Source organism: Ochotona curzoniae, unplaced genomic scaffold, assembly GCF_017591425.1.
Source record: "Ochotona curzoniae isolate NIBS_2020 unplaced genomic scaffold, NIBS_Ocur_1.0 scaffold_3223, whole genome shotgun sequence".
NCBI lineage: Eukaryota > Metazoa > Chordata > Mammalia > Lagomorpha > Ochotonidae > Ochotona > Ochotona curzoniae.
The window spans coordinates 2,909,964-2,925,948 of NW_024467108.1; the positions used below are offsets into that span (position 1 = coordinate 2,909,964).

The 15,985-nt window shown below is 56.8% G+C and overlaps 1 protein-coding gene across 7 annotated transcripts in view; it reads right to left on the bottom strand.

Annotated features, from left to right (window-relative positions):
* The window catches only part of ARAP1 (ArfGAP with RhoGAP domain, ankyrin repeat and PH domain 1), a 55,604-nt gene extending 40,295 nt beyond the window's left edge, over positions 1-15,309 (bottom strand). For 4 of the 7 annotated variants that reach the window (XM_040964391.1, XM_040964389.1, XM_040964395.1 and 1 more), the window contains exons 1-2: positions 15,223-15,309; positions 1,822-1,895 (exon numbers count right to left, since the gene is read on the bottom strand). The gene's annotated coding sequence lies outside the window, so the exon portion shown is untranslated. Of the gene's footprint in view, positions 1-1,821; positions 1,896-4,851; positions 5,497-15,222 lie in introns of those variants that run through there. The other 3 variants (XM_040964393.1, XM_040964392.1, XM_040964390.1) reach the window with 2 other exon arrangements.
* Positions 15,310-15,985: the final 676 nt, after the last annotated feature.

Sequence of the window (15,985 nt, forward strand, 5' to 3'; positions counted from 1 at the left end):
ACAAATTGGACAGCTTTCCTGGACAAGTATCTGGGCAAATCAAGACTCTAAGGTGGATTATGTCAGCCAATGGGCTTTGGAAGAATTTCCTCCACCTAGGAGCAACGAAATCAACAGCATCTCCAGAACTATCAAAACCACCTAAGCAGTATCCTTGGAATATGCTCCACACTGGGGACCCTGACATGACTCTGAGTGATAGTCCCCCATTCCTGAGTACTGATGTGGTTGGGCTGCTGGGAGCGGCTCTCTCCCCTTCTCTCTCCACTTTCCCCAGATATAAAGAAAAGAGGAGACTGGAGGCAGTTGTCCCATCCACTTTGCCCCATTCCTCGACCCTCCCCACCCTAACTGGTGATCCAAATGGGCATGCAACCCTCATCAAAAATAAAATGAATGTGTTTTTTTTTTTAAGGAGTGGTGTTTCAAGTCCAGGCTGTTCCACTTCCAATCCAGCTTGCTGCTAGGGTGCTTGTGAAAGCAGCAGAAGATGGCCCAAGTGCTTGGGTCCCTGTAACCCATGTGGAGACTTAGATGGAGTTCCTGGCTGCTGGCTGTCTAGCCTGACCCAGCCATAACCCTTGCCCTTCTCTCTGTGTAGCTCTGCCTTTAAAATACATAAAGCAAAACTTAAAAAATACCTATTTTTTTAAGTGGAAAGGTAAGGTACAGGCAGTACTACATAAATTTGCGAGGTAAAGAGAAAGACACACTGGCCACATCTACACACACACACACACACACCCCTGACTCCTTGAACGGAGACCAAAATGCAAAGCTCAGGTAGAGCACCCCTTCTGGGCAGACAGAAGGGGGAGTGCTCCTTTTCACTACCCCTTTCTGTCTCTTGAATTTTGTTTCGTTTTCCAATGAGAACGTGACAAACAGGAACAGAGTCTGGGAATGATACTCTAACTCACCAAGGATGGGGGTCACACAAGCTGACCATGGCCCTACCCCAAACACAACCCACGGGTGCCAGCCTACTCAGCCCTACACAGCCCTGGGTGAGGCAGCTCCTCCCAGGCAGCTCCCGGGCCATGACCTCTGCTTTCAACCCCCAGTCCTCAAACAGGAACCTGGGGGCAAGCATGTGGTGCTGTAGTGGAGCCACCAGGGGGACACCTCACAGCCTCAGGGCCTGGGGGACACCTCACTGCAGGGCCTGGGGGTGAATCTTGGCACTCCCCCCACAAACTCCCTAGCTGCTCCCTGATTACGTGCACCCTGGGAAGCAGCCAGAGCAGGCTGTGGGAGTCTGAGATGGAGCTTCAGGCTCCTGGCTTCAGCCTGGCCCAGCCCTGGCAGTTGTGGGTATTTGGGGAGTGACCCAGTAGATGGCAGATCTATCTTTCAAATAAATACTTGAATATTTATTTCAAATAAAGATTTCAAAAAGGAAAACGAAAAAAGAAGGGCCATCATGGTGGCACAGCACATTAAGCCTCTGCCTGTGATGCCAGCATTCCCCTATGGGCACTGGTTTGAATCCAGCTGCTCCACTTCTGATCCAGCTCCCTGTTTATACCCTGGGAAAGCATGCCCAGAGGAGGCTCTAGGTTTGTAGCTTCTGATGGGCCGGGCCGGCCAGGCCACTACAGCCATATGAGGAGTGAACCAATGGATACAAGATATCTCTCTTTCTGTCTCTCTATAACTCTGCTTCTAAAATAAAAATAAAATAAGCCTTTAGAAAAAAAAAAAAAAGGTATCAGCTCAATGAAGGGTCTCCAGCCAGTGCTAGGACTCAGCCTGCCACACCCAGCTCAGGCCGCACTCAGGCCCACCTCTCCCCCACTCCCCATCCCAACCCCGACTCACTGGCTGAGCTGCCCAGGTCCTCCAAGAGGCAGCAGCTACTCTGAAGGGCTCTTCATTGCAGCCTGAGCACGAAGCTACAAAGACAGGGATGGGGAGAGAGTACATGAGGTAGGGCCACCTGGAGCAGCAGAGATGCCAGCAGGAGGGGGACAGAGGAGGGCATGCCAGAGGGGAAGGAGATGGGCCACAGACCTGCCCTCCACTGTGGGGGAGGGGGTTGCCCAGGTGCGAAAGGGCCTCAGGCCCTCCGTCTCTCAGCCTTGGGCAGAGACAGGGACTGACACCTCATCCCCTCTACCCCAGAGAACCTGAGACAGGGACAGATTCATACCTGGGGAAGCCTGTCAGAGGGAGTAGGAGATCCAGGGACACCCCTCTCTCTGAACCCTGGGTAACCACCAAGTGGGCTGAGGGCACAGGTGGGACAACTGAGGCTGCAGTGTAAGATGCCAGGGGCCCACCACCAAGTGCATGGGAACACTGAGAAAAACGGGCCAGAGAGGATGCTTCCTGGTCAGAGTAGAGAGGTCCCCCCGAATTTCTCACTTGGTTTGTGCAGGGGGTGGACATACACAGGATCCCCCAAATGAATGGGTTGGTTCCTGAACCCTGGATTTTGGAGATAGCACCAAAAACAAATGCACAACAGCTCAATAAACTACTTCCTACTGACGAGCATGATGCAATGCTATCACATTACCAGTTGTTTCTCCAGTTTCCGATGTGACTACCAGAAAGGTGGAGCCCCCATCACACAGGGCAGCCCTGCTGCCGCCCCTCAGCTCCCTGCTTCTCTGGGGCCAGCAGACCCTGCTGTGTACTGGCCGTGAGCCGAGCTGGGCACAGGACTTAACACATGCCAGCAGAGGCCTAGCCACCCTATGGAGGAATCAGGAATCGTGTCACCCACTGCAACACTACTAGTTCCTATTCCTGCTGTAAAGGCCTCCGGCCATGGTGGTCACAGACACGGGACATGGTGCTTGCAACACCCACCACCCTCTGAGACAGTTTTGCTCAGAGCACTGGAAGTGGGAGTGGGGCGGGCCCTCCGGGAACCTCTGGCTAGTGGTCACCATCAGCCAGCACCAGCAACAAAATCAGCCCAGGGGCCTTCAACGGGCCAGCAGCAGGGTAGGCTTCCTGAAGGAGGCTGTTCCTTGACAAAAACAGTTTGAAGGAGCATCTTCCTGAGGCAAACAAAGGATGGGCTCCCACCAATTTCCTATGTGTGCATTGTGGACTTTCGGTACGAATTTGTTTTCACCTACCTGCTGGTGCCTCTCGAATTCAACACCCCAGGCAAGTGCCTCTACTTATTGAACCCTAAGCCCAGCCCTGCTGCAACTGCTGACCCATCATGGAGGCCCCACTGGGGGCGGTGGTGCAGCAGAGGGAGTGTGGTTCTGTTACAACATCACAGCCAGCCACAAGCTGGGGCTTCCCCTGGGCCCCACCTGCATGCGGATCTGCTCAGCCTGCGTAGCCCACTGCCTGATTTTGCCCTGGCTTCTCCTTCCAACATCTCTCTCCTCCCCCAATATCTCACACCTCCCAGAGTTCTCCAATGCCCTTGAGTAACTCCAGTTGTCACTGGCCTGGTCCAGCTCTGATGTTCCCAGATGAAGACGCGAGTACCCACAGGAAGGAAGTGACTCGCCAAAACCCTTGGTGACATACCCCCAAGTTCCAGCTGGCCCCATCTGCAACTCCTTCCTGTCACTTTTCAAATCAGCCACTGGGCTGCTTACAGGGAGTCTCCAGACTTGTCTGCTGATGATGAGTAAATGAGTCACACCCTCCTGTCGTCAGTTCCGGGTTCCAGGTCACCTCCTCCAGAGAGTCCTCCTGGCTTGTTCTCCCAGACTTCCAGCTCTCTGAGGCTGAACTCTAATGCTGCTTCTTGCTTCCTCTCTGGTTGCCTTTGGGGGGCATGGCGGGGGGAGGTTTCCAATCATCTGCACCCCTGCCCATCCTCCCCACTCCCTCCCATAGAGGAACACTGCCTGACTGCATTCACAAGGGTACTCAGTTCCAGGACAGAGATAAGTAAGAGTCAACTGGAATCTCTAATGCTTGCCAGCCTGTCCTTCCTCAGGTCTGGCTTGAGTTTCTCCTGCTGTGGCCAAAGCTTTCCCCTTCCATCCTCTAACTACCACTTAACCCCAAAGGCAGAGTTTTAGGGTCCCTTCTCTACCCCCTACCCTGCATCCTCCTGCTGCCACCCCCACCCACTGCAGATCAGGGTCTCCCACTCAGCCAGCCCAGCCTGGAAAGGACTGGGAGCCCAGGAGAGGTGGCCTATCCCACCCGGGGGCCCTACATGCACCTACAACGATTCTGCCGACATCTCAATCATCCTCATGGCCACCCTGCCCAACACCCGGGACTCTGTCCCTGCTTCATAGAGGTTGTATGACGTGCAGGCTCAGCCAGGTGATAGCTGGAGCCCCGGGACCCCTCCAACTACATCAGCGGGCAGAGGCAGGGAGGAAGGTGGTGGGAGCTGAGCCTGTGAGGACCAGCCGGGGGGTCTGGCCGGCATGGCCATGGGCAGGGCCTGCCAACTGTGGGCATGAGCCTCCCCCCAGTGCCTCCATGAGTCCCCTTCTCATTCTGATCTTCACGAGTGAGTCAGCCTGCCTCTGGGTCCTAACCCCTTCCTTCCACGGGCAGCTGGACACCTCTGCCCTCTACAGCCATTTCCCTGTGCACAGCCAGGCTCCAAGTTCAAGGAAAGACCCAGTCATGAGAGGTACAGCTGGCCTATCCCCTCTCCTCTGCCCAGCACAGTCAGGCAGGCAGTTGGCTGGGGCAGGGCCCCTGCACCCAGACCTCAGCGACGCCCTCAGCACCCACCAAATGAGGAACTCAGGCAGCATGGCTACAAGTGAACACCTCCAACCACCTCCGGGGACACAGAGCTCTAGGGCCACCCAACCCCACTGTAAGGCAGGGCACCCGGGTCCAGATCACTGCACATGCTGCCCAGAGTCCCAGCAGCACCTCTCTTCACCCCTGCCGCCTCACCTGGGGACGTGGAGGCCACCCACAGTCCAGCCCCATGGGCGCCAGGGCGCTCAGGAGTCCTGCTTGCTGAGGCCAGAGCTCTGGAGATACTTCCTGTCAGTAGGAGGAACTAGGTGGGGGCTGGGTTCATGGCCCAGAAGGTGCAGAAGTGACCTCTCCACCCCAGGGACACACCAGCTCTCTACAGCCCCTGAGCCAACAGAGGCTGCTTCCTGTCCAGCAGGGTGAGCAGTGTCCTGGGGGGGCAGGCACAGGCAGATGAAGGAGGGAGGTCTCCTGCCTCCCAGCCTCATCCCCTTGGGGCACAGATTGCCCAGCTGCTGGGGCCCTAGGGCCTGGCTGCAAGTCCCTCAGTTCCAGGCCCCGGGCCCAGGCCCTTGGCCATGGAAAGCAGAGCAGGTCTGGGTTCCACTCCAAACTCCTCTCACTTAAAGTTCCTGACAAGTCCCAGCATGCTCAGGGCCTCATCTCCCCTGCCTGGGTCACAAAGGCCACACCAGACCGCTATGACACACACTCACCCTTTGTCCTAGGGTCCACACCTGCTTGCCTTTTGCCAACACAATCACTTCCTATCCTGGGTAGCAAGATCTCAGCTGGTCCTACTTAGAAGGACCCTGGGCACTGAGCTTAAGGCTAGCAGCTTCTGGATGCTGCACCAGGTACCAATGGCCACCAGGCCGCCTTAATGCCCCCTGCCTCCCACACACACTCACCCCAGTAGATCCCCACCATGGGACCCCAAGAGCTGCTGGACCTCCTTCTGACCTGTGGCCTCTCTTCCTGGAGCCCTGAGATGGAGCACGTGGCAGACAGACAGCCTGGTTTCAGTCTTTCCTTCCCTGGTTATTTCTCCACCACCTTCCAGGTACCCTTGGACAGTATACAACTTGCACACCCACACTCCCCATACTCACACAGGAGATCTGGCCAGAGGCTTTCCTGCCTTTCAACCCTTTGTAGCAGTCCCATCACTACCACCCTGGGAAGAGGCTCAACCAAGGACAGCAGCATCCAGTTACAGGTGCAGGGGCCGCCCTTGGGCGCTGCAGGCTGCGCCACTGCCCGGGACACCAGCAACCGCATCAGAGTGCTGCTCCATTTCAGATACAGCTCCGTGCTAATGAGTCTAGGAGGGCAACAGATGACAGTTCTGTGCTTGGGTCCCTGCCACCCACCTGGGAGGCCTGGCTGGAGTTCCAGGTTCCTGGCTTTCACCTGACTTAGTCCTAGCCATTGCAGCCATGTGGGGATTAAACTAGCAGATAAAAGATCTTTCTGTCTCTCCTCTTTGCAAATCTGCCTTTCCAATAAAAATAAATAAATCTTAAAAAAAAACTCTGTCCCTATCACTCCACCTTTTAAATCAATAAATCTTTGAAAATAAATAAATACACAAGCATAACTAACATAAAGTACTGAGAGAACTACTATAAATGAAATTGCTTATTTTGAGCCCAGTGCAATGGCTCAGTAGCTAAATTCTTGCCTTGAACATACCGGGATCTGATATGGGCACTGGTTTGTGTCCTGGCTGCTCCACTTCTCATCCAGCTCCCTGATTGTAGCCTGGAAAAGCAGCAGAGGATGGTCCAAAGCTTTGGGACTCTACACTTGCATGGGAGACCCAGAGGAAGCTCCTGGTTTCAGATTGACTTGGCTCCAGCTGCTGTGGTCACTTGGGGAAATGAACTCGCAGATGGAAGATCTTTGTCTCTGTCTCTCCTTCTCTCTGTAAATCTGACTTTCTAATAAAAAAATAAATCTTAAAAGTTTTTGATTTCCTGAGTCATACCCAGAAGAATGAGAGACTGAGACCCAAAGACCCCTGCCCACCCCTGCCTCAGTCTTCCAAGGGTCTAAGAGCTTATTAAATAAGGCTATCCCCAATAGACACATACACACACATCTGGATCATATACACACCTATATCATACACACACACATACACACCTGATTCACACAATCACACACACACACGTACCTGGATCTGTCACGCACACCTGAATCACATACACACTTACCTCCTACACACACACACCCTCACCAGCAGAGGAACAGAGTGGCAGCAATAAGGTCTGTCCCAGGTACCACGAGAGCCCACCTTGCCCTCTCTCCCTCTGGTCCTCCATGTACACCCACCTCCAAATGAGGCCCTGGGGACTTTTCCTTCACCATGCTCCCACACAGCACCCCTCCCACTCTACCACCTTCAACCTGCAGGTGCTCACGGAGCCCTGGGCCAGCCCTCACTTGCACCTTCCGCCCCCACAAGCTTAACCCCCACAGCCGTATCCCAAATCCTCAGCCTCAGCTCAGGCCCTTCACACCCTAAAAGGTGACCCCCATCAGCCAACACATGGGGAGCTCTGTTCACCCTCCCAACTCCCCTACCCCCCAGTCACAGGTGCCCTGGGGCTTTGGGGACCCCTTCTCTACAGCAGCTGCAGCATTGTCATGTACACAACTAACGTTCCCTGAGTAGCCTACTAAGCACGCCAGCTTCTCCCTCCTGCCCACTGCTCTGGACCTGCCAAGTGTCCCTAAGATCCTCCTCTGTGACCCTGGCCCTGTCGGGCAGCCCTGGACATAGCCGGTGACGCAGAACAGGGAGGCGCAGAACAGAGGGAGCATCCAGGACCAGAGTGACCCAGGGCAGGTCAGAGGGCAGCGGTTGGGGAACCTGGGGCTCCTGACATCCGGGGCGCTCCCTTGTACCTCAGAACGAGCAGCCCAGAGGAATAGGGAGTCACTCTTGTCCTTACCCTAGATGGTCTCTGGCTGTTGGTACCTGCAAGAGGAAGCTGCTATGTCACTGGGGCCCCAAGGGATGAAGTGTCAAGGCGCCCAGCTGTACCCTTGAGCTCCTTGGGCCTGTCACCTGCTGAGGCATCCCCTCTACCTTGAAGGTGCAGCGTTGTCACACACGTGCACAGCTGCCATTCCCTGAGCAGCATACTGAGCACCCATGAACTCTCCATCTTGCCCACTGCCCAGGCCCCAACCTGCTCAGCAAGGAGCTGGCAGACACAGCTGCAGCATCTAGGGCCCTGGCGTTCAGGCCATCCTGCCTGTGGCTTTTTGGGCCTCCCCTTCTGCAGTCCAGCCTCCAGGGGAATCGCAAGGGGCATCCATAGGGGGCCAGGCCCACCTGCAGGGCAGACTCTGCAGAGGAGCTGTCCAGGGCAGGGGTGTGGCTGGCTGGGGCAGGGGTACAAGCACAGACCTCAGGTGGAGCTCTTGAAGGTTTGAATGAGGCTCCTTGTCCCCCTGTGGGGCAGGGCCTGCCCCTTCCTCAGACCTCTGAGGCTGTCCTGGCCACTTCCTGCTGGGCCGACCTGATAAACACTGCTGAGGTGGGGAGCCCTTGCCCACACAGGGGAAGTGAGGGCCTGGACCCTATGTCCCCCTCAGTCAACTCCAGGCTCCCAGGGGTTCTGGGGCCAGTGGTTTCTCAGAGCAGCTGCTGCCTGTCCCCTGCCTGCCCTTTCAGGGCTCCTCCCACGCCCCCAACCTCCACCACCCATGGAGACTTAAAGGGTCCCACCCACCCAACTCCAACCCCTCTTCTCTGGCCTCATTTCCTCTGCTCTCTTCCCTCTCTTCAGACCTCCCCACCAGCTTATTCTCTTAGTGCCAGACCCATCTCTCTCTCCCTTACCCACTGGCTCCAGGAAACGGCCTGGGGTTCCCAAGGTCATGACCCTGGTCCCACCAGATTTCACTGTCTGTAGCTCTGTTTACCACATTCTTTTCCTCTCTCTCCTCCAGCCTTAAAAGGACCAGGGCCTCTGCCTCGAAGGACAGACATTTCTCAAGTTTACAGGACAACAAGAAGCACAAGCAAATGATGCCTGACCCAAGGTCCCATGGCCAGTCAGGGGTCAAGGGAAGGCTAGACTGGGTTTCCAGCCTCCCAGCCTCAGAAGCCCCACTCCACCTGCTGCCCCCACCCCCAGACCCCGACCAGCAGACCACAGCCCTAACCACCTGCACATCGGGCACTCAGGAACCACCTAACCTGATCCTGACCACCTGCAGAAGACAGAGCAAGACCCAGAAAGGGACACAGCCACAAGGCCGGTCAGGGGTAGGATCTGGCCTAAGCCTATCCCTTGGGTGACAAGAGGCTCTTAGCAGACTCCACCCACATCACGGGCTAGGCCAGTTCTGCACTGAGCAATGTGGGTTTGCAGGCCACAGGCACCAGCAATGGGCCGTGTCCCAGTTCACAGCCCAGAGCAGCACCACTAGAGGCTCCCAGGCCCGTCTCTGACGTAGAGGTGGTCAAACAATGCAGTCTCCTTCCCTGGGCTGCTGGGTCTCCATCCGGTTCTCAACCAGGCCCCTCGGAGGGTCACCCAGCAGCCCCATTAAAGACACAGGTCCACACTAAGAGACCTGAGAGGCAAACATGGGAGCAAGGACCCTGGTTCAGCTTACCCAACAGGGGCTCTGCCTCCCCTGCCCCATAGGCCCGAGGCTACAGGCTATACACAAGAAGAGCAGACCTGGCCACAGAGCCTCCTGACCTGAACCCAGGACCCGTGGGTGCAGCTGCTGTGGGCCCCAGAAAGAGCCGGGGGAGGCCCTGGCAATGACTGCATGCCCAATCTGCACCCCACAGTGTGGCACTGCCTTGGCCTTTGGCTCCACCTACCACTATCCGGGGGGTGCCCTGGGCCTGGCTGACCCGACTGCTGAGCCATATGCCCAGCAGGTCCTAATGTCCAGCAGCACATCCTCCAAAAAGCCCCCAGCTCCTTCTCTGAGTCCCGCTCAGCCCCTCCCTGGTGCCCACAGTGACAGCCCCACTGCTCCAGTGCATGCGCAAGGGGCCTGGTCCATCCCTTCCTATGGCCTCTTCTGCCACCACTGGGTCTTTTGAGTCTGCTTCTGAGGTTTCATGTCAGAGTGTGTGCACTGGGGTTGTGGGGAAAGAAAGTTCAAGGCAGCTCCTAAGAAGCTCCCAGGTTCTCCGCCTCCACTCAGGGACCCCACGCCAACCTGAGCCTCACAAGTTCTTGGCACCCAGAATTCCTGAAATTAGAAAGCTGCCAAATCACAGACCCTGCAATCTCCAACTGTGATGTTCAGGATCTCTCATAATCTTAAACTTCAGGCTGCCAGGGCCAGTGTGGTGACACAGTAGGTTAAATAGCACCTGTGACACTGGCAGCCCATTTGAGTGTAGGTTCAAATCCCTGCTGTTCCACCTCTGATCCATGCTTCCTGCTAATGTGCTGGAAAAGCAAAAGAGGATGGTCTAAGTGCTTGGGTCCCTGTACCCACATGGGAGATCGGTGATCCCATGGGAAATGAACCAGTATATGGAAGATATTCTATGTGTGTGTGTGTGTAACTGTGCCCATCAAATACATAAATAAATCTCAAAACAAACAAACAAACAAACAAACAAAAACACCCCTGGGCCAGAACTATGAAGCAACGGGGTAAACCCCTGCCTGTGACGCCAGCATCCCACATGGGTTCCAGTTCAAATCTCTGCTGCTCTCCTCCCAGCTTCCTGCTAATGCACCTGAGGAGAGCAGTGGAGGAAGATAGCTCAAGCATTTGGCTTCCTGTCATCTTTGTGGGAGACCTGGAAGAAGCTCCTACCTCCTGGCTTCCGCCCAGCCCAGCCCCAGCTGTCCTGGCCATTTGGGGAGTGGATCAGTGAAAGTGAAAGATGTCTGTTTCTTTTTCTCTTTTTCTATAACTACACTTTTCAAATAAAATAAATAAATCTTAAAAAAATAGTAATAAACAACCCCTGTCAACGAGAGAGCTGCAAGAAGTAGAAAAAGCCCCTCTTGCTCTCTTGATCTCTCTTCTCACCGGCCATACTTGACCCTCACCTCATCCGGCCACACGTGGGACTAAAGGCCTGGAAGGTTCCCTCCTTGAAGCTCCCAGGAGGCTGAGGGACTACCAAGGGACAATCCATGACCAGCCAAAGGCCTCTCCCTGGGCTCGGGGTCAGACAGACAGTAGCTCCCTGATGCCACACCTGACCCCAGCACGCTCTCTGTCCTGTGTCGTGGTGGGCGAGGGGAGAAGAGACTGTCCAGAAATAGCAGCTAGGGAGCAGGTAGGTGACCAGGCAGCTCAGCCTTGTCACCCTATCCTGGTGTGAATCAACCTAGTGCTGGCCTGGCTGGAAGGGGTAAGGCAGTCAGGCTCCCTCAGGGCCCCCAGGCAGTCACATTGCAGGGGCAGCTCTGGTTCCAGCTCTGGCCATGAGAGATCCTACCCTCTGCAATGAAGACAACAGCAAGGACTTATCCATACATCCAAGACCCCAGGACGGGCTCACTGGACCTGAGACCACCTAAGAGGGGTGAGTCACCACAGAGGGGTGAGCCAGGCTGCCCAGGGCGTCACTATTAACAACCACCTGCCATGGCAGACCCTGGACATCTGGCATGGAATCAGATGCCTGATCTAATAAGGGAGGAAGGCTCAGGCCCTGTGAACAAGCAGTGTGATCAGCACCTGAAGCTTTGGGAGGCCCCTACCAGGCCCCAGCTCAGGCCTTGGGGTCCTCAGGAGTTCAATCCCAGCTCTCATCCCCAAGATGAAGAACTGTCCTAGGTGTCCTCCGAGGTGGTCTCAGAGAACCCCTGTATTAAGCAAAAGCTGGGGCTGCTGGTACAGGAGAGTAGAAAGCAGACATCCAGAGGTCAGCCCAGCATGTGGGCAGGAGACTTCTGCAGCCACGCCAGTGCTGCAGCCAGTCAGCTGTGATGCCACCTGCCTAGCAGGCAGGTCCCTGGGTGGGACCGAACTGACATCTCCCTGCAAAGTCAGGGAAGCACTGACTCACCCAACTGCTCCATGTGCTGGACAATCCTGGGCAAAACACTTAGCCTAGAGAGGTTTTGGTTCCCTCCTGCGAGGCAGGGGCAGCGCCTGCCTAGCTCCTGACCCTAACGTGGAGCGCCGAATGGCACAGGTACAGAAAGGGCCTGGCACTCAGCCTGCCACATAGGAAGCTCCCAGGACACAACAGCTACAGCTACCCTTACCACATCTGTTAGCTAACAACTGATGATGACTCAGCTAAATGATTTGTGATTGAACAGGTCGCTTAACTTCACGTACCCCAGCCTCTGTTGACCATTCAGACGGTTTAGGACAGATGACCTGGTTAGGAGACAGGTGTTACTCTTCTGAACCGTGGCCCAAAGAACACAAGACATTCCTCCCCTGTCACCATGGCAGGTGTGTGCTGTCAAGTCTCAGCATCCCTGACACAGAGAGTTAGCTACCTGCCTCTTGGGAGCCTTGCCGTGCTAAGAGGGTGCAGGTGGAGAAGTGGGCCCTGGCATGGGAGTGAACGCAGGGAGAGCTGCCTGAGTCACCTCTGGGACATGGACCCCTCAAGGGGCCACACTGAGTGCAGAATCCCAGCCTGAAACAGGAAACAACCTCTCTACCCAGGGCAGTGGAGGAGCTGAGTCAACATATCAGCACAGAGGAGCACAGCGCTGACTCCACCCCCGAGGGAGGAGCCCACCACCTGGCCAGGGTGAACCTCGGCCCCAGGCCACCTCAGCCACCTGGGGACAGCTCCTCATGCAGTCCAACCCTGGGTTGAGCTGCAGGGCACAAACACAGGCCTGGGTCCTGACCCTGCCTCAACCACTTAACCTCATTGTGATGCTGGGCAAGTGACTCAATCCCTATGTGCCTCAGTTTCCTTACCTGTAAAACAGAGCCCAACTCCCAGGGTTGCTGGCAGGACGCAAAGGGCAAGGGTCGTGTAGGGTCAGCATGGTGGCACAGCAAGTTAATCTTTTGCCTGTGATGCCAGCATCCCACATGGGTGCTGGTTTGAGTCCCAGCTGCTCTACCACTGACCATGCAAAGTCAGCAGAGGATGGCTCAAGCTCTTGGGCCCTAGCCACCCACATGGGAGACCATGATGAAGTTCCAGGTTCCTGGCTCTGCCTGGCCCAACCTTTGGGCTGTGAATCAGCAGACAGAAGAGCTCTGTGTCTTTGTCTCACGCACTCTCTCTTGCTTTGCCTTTCAGAGGAACACAGAACCTGGTTTAACATGGGTGCAATACGCTTAGAATACCTGCAATGGTGCCACTGCCAGGCTGCCAGTGCCCCTCCCTGACATCATCCCTGGCTGTCTCAGGCTCCGCTTATTTCCCTGACCTGGAAAGAGCGTGCAGTGACAAGTGAGTACATGTGGCACTGGTAGATAATCTATCATAGACAGCGCCCACCCTCCTGTCAAGTAGCCCAAGGAGGATCAAGATGGTTCCCCGGGGGTACCCTGGTCTATCTCCAGCCACTGACCCCAATCTTCCCAACTCCAACAGAAGCTCCTGAGCCAAGCGGTCTCCCCACTGCCCATGGCTACAGCTGCCTGGCTTCTCCCTCACCCCCATTTCCAAGGTACCCCCTCCTGGGGAAATACAACCCTTGGAAGCCCAGAGTGCAGTGCAGAAGGGATAGTTGGCAAGCAATGGTGCCATTCCTCAAGCAGTGCAGGGCCCAGCACAGGCTCCTAAGGGTTAAGACCCCAAGCGCAGGGCGGGGGCCAGGGTCAGTGCTGGACAGATGGGCCTGAAGCCCAGGGCTGCCCGCCCCTCCCCCGCTGCTGGGAACAGAAGCCACTTGTTCGGGCACTGGCGGCTGGCTTTGAGCACAGCCAAGCTGGAGAGTGGGCTAGAGAGGGGAGCGGCCTTAGAGAGCCGAGGCAACTCCCTGCTCCTCCAGCAGACGCCCTCGGCCTGCTACTGCCCCAGCCACGTCCTCTCAGGAGCTCCCACCCCTTTGAACCCTGCCCTAGGTGCTCAAATCCTCCATGCTGGTGGCAAAAGGGGTACAGACCAAGACAGACTGGACTCTGGTCCCAGCATAGTCTCTCTGGGGAGCATTAGACCACAGATGGGGCCACAGAGACTCTGGTGAGGCTTATAGACCTGCAGTGTCCCATAGCACTCAGTGGGTGCACAGGAACTCTGGCCCGGGTCCCGGTCAGTTCCTTGGCTCTGCAGGTGCCCCAGGAGTGTTCCAAGGAGACACTTCCTGTGCCATGACCAGGAATGGCAGGGTAGCACAGATGGGGCAGAACACGACACAAACCCTAAGTCCCAGAGGAACTGGAAATTTGGATGAAGTGATCACTATTGGGTGGGGTAAAAGGGGAAGGCAATAGAGAACATAGCTAGTGGGGGTGGGTGTAGGCCCAGGAGCAGCAGGGACCTCAGGGGAACCTCTGCCCACCTCTACCTCACCTGTCACCAGTACTCTGCCTGGAACACCTGTACTCAACTGAGCCAAGTTAATGGAGAGGCAGGCACACCTACCAAGCAGCCATGAACAAGCAGCTGTTCTCTCCACACCTGGCTGCTGCCTCCTGCACCCCTCCTTTGAGCAGGTTTGCAACACCCAAGCCCTTGCCTCTGCATGAGCTATGCACTCCTCCATCCAAGGAAAGTGCCACTTAACCAGCATGATGCCGGCAGACATTGCCCAACCCCTGGGCCTGCACCTGCCCACACCTGTCTGCAGCTATGTACTGGGTGCCAGGCTCCTGCCACCCTGTAATGATCTCACTGGGCGGTCTCCCCCCAGCCACTGAGATCAGCAGCAGGAGTGCCTCTGTCTGGCACTTTGGAAGCCCGATGGCATCATCATATCCTTCCCTGTCCCCAGAAACCCCCCAATGTCTAGCCCTAAGGCCCCACCCCACACACTCAGGGGAGGGGAGGGAGAGAAGGAGAAAGGGCAATTTCCCTTGGACCACAGCTGAAGATCTGGGGACAAATGCCCATGCCGTGTCCCCCAACCTGCGTTCCCTGGACCCCCTCCTGTCCCAACCACACTGCATTCCCAGCCTGGCCCCATTCAACACGCACACGCACACACCTACCTCTGCTAGCAACTGGGCCAGAGAGGAGCTCCTGGGAAGCCGTGCCCCCGTTTACTACTGGGGGGAACTGAGGCGCAGAGCCCGGAAGTAACCTGCCAAAGGTCGCAGGAGCCACAGGTCCCGGGCACAGGTTCCACGCACCTGCAGACCCAGACCGGTCAAGGGCTCGGCGGTGAGCGGGAGCCTGAGTCTCACTGGAGAGCACCGGCCCCAGAACCTGGGGAGCCCTTATGCCGCCGGGCTGCAAGCTCTCCCACCTCCCTCCCGCCCTCCCACCTCCCACACCGCCACTCATCCTCAAGAGCCCACTCACACACACGCAAGCACACCCAGGATCACAGGACCGCCCCGACTCGGGAAGTGAGTGCCAGGCGCACAGCCGGTGTGCAGCCTCGGCGTTCCCTTCCGCAGAATGGGGCAGCTCAGACCGCACCTAGCGAGGTGCTGCGTCCATGCCGGCCCGACAGCCGCACCCACCTGTTCCCAGTGAAGACTCCACACACAAATCCGGGGAACTCAGCTGCCGCCGCCGACTCAGGGAGCCGCTGCCGCCGCCGACTCACGGCAGCCTGCTGGGCGCGCCCACCCCACTGGGTGCTTCCGCCCGCCCCACGTGACGCCCCGGGGCGGGGGAAGGGGCAGGAACCCGGCCCGGCCCCGCCTTCAGCCAGCCCCTGGAGCAAACCTCTGGGCGACCAGCCTGGCCCCCCTGCCCGACTGGCGGGTCTCTGCATCCCTCTCCTGGCCCTCTCGGTGGCAAGCGTCCTAGCCAGTCTCCGGAGGCCCAAGTCCACGCCCACTACTCACAACCTATGCTCCATCTGCCCCTGAGCCTTCTACCTCCTGACACCCCTCTTCTGAGCAGTCTGGGGTGACTAGGCTCTCAACTCTTCCCCCTGCTCTGCTGAGGGCCCACATCATCAGGGCTATGGGCAGCTGGTGGCGGGAGGCCCAGGATCCCCTAACACCTCCTTCGGGAGGTCCTCTCCCCACAGGGGGCATCTGCTTTCTCTGCTTGCCACTCTCCCAGGGGCAGGGCATGAGGGGAGAGAGTGCTGTCCAGTGGCAATTCTTCAGGTCTAGGTGGGCATTTCTGGGTCCAGAGTCATCCAGGTCACAGCCCTACCTTCTCTGGACTTCCATTTCTTCATATGCACCCTCGGGCCATTTGGAAATCCAGCATTCAGGAGGGTGAGCATGGGGGTCTCCCCCCACCAAGAGAACAGTGCTATTAATTCAA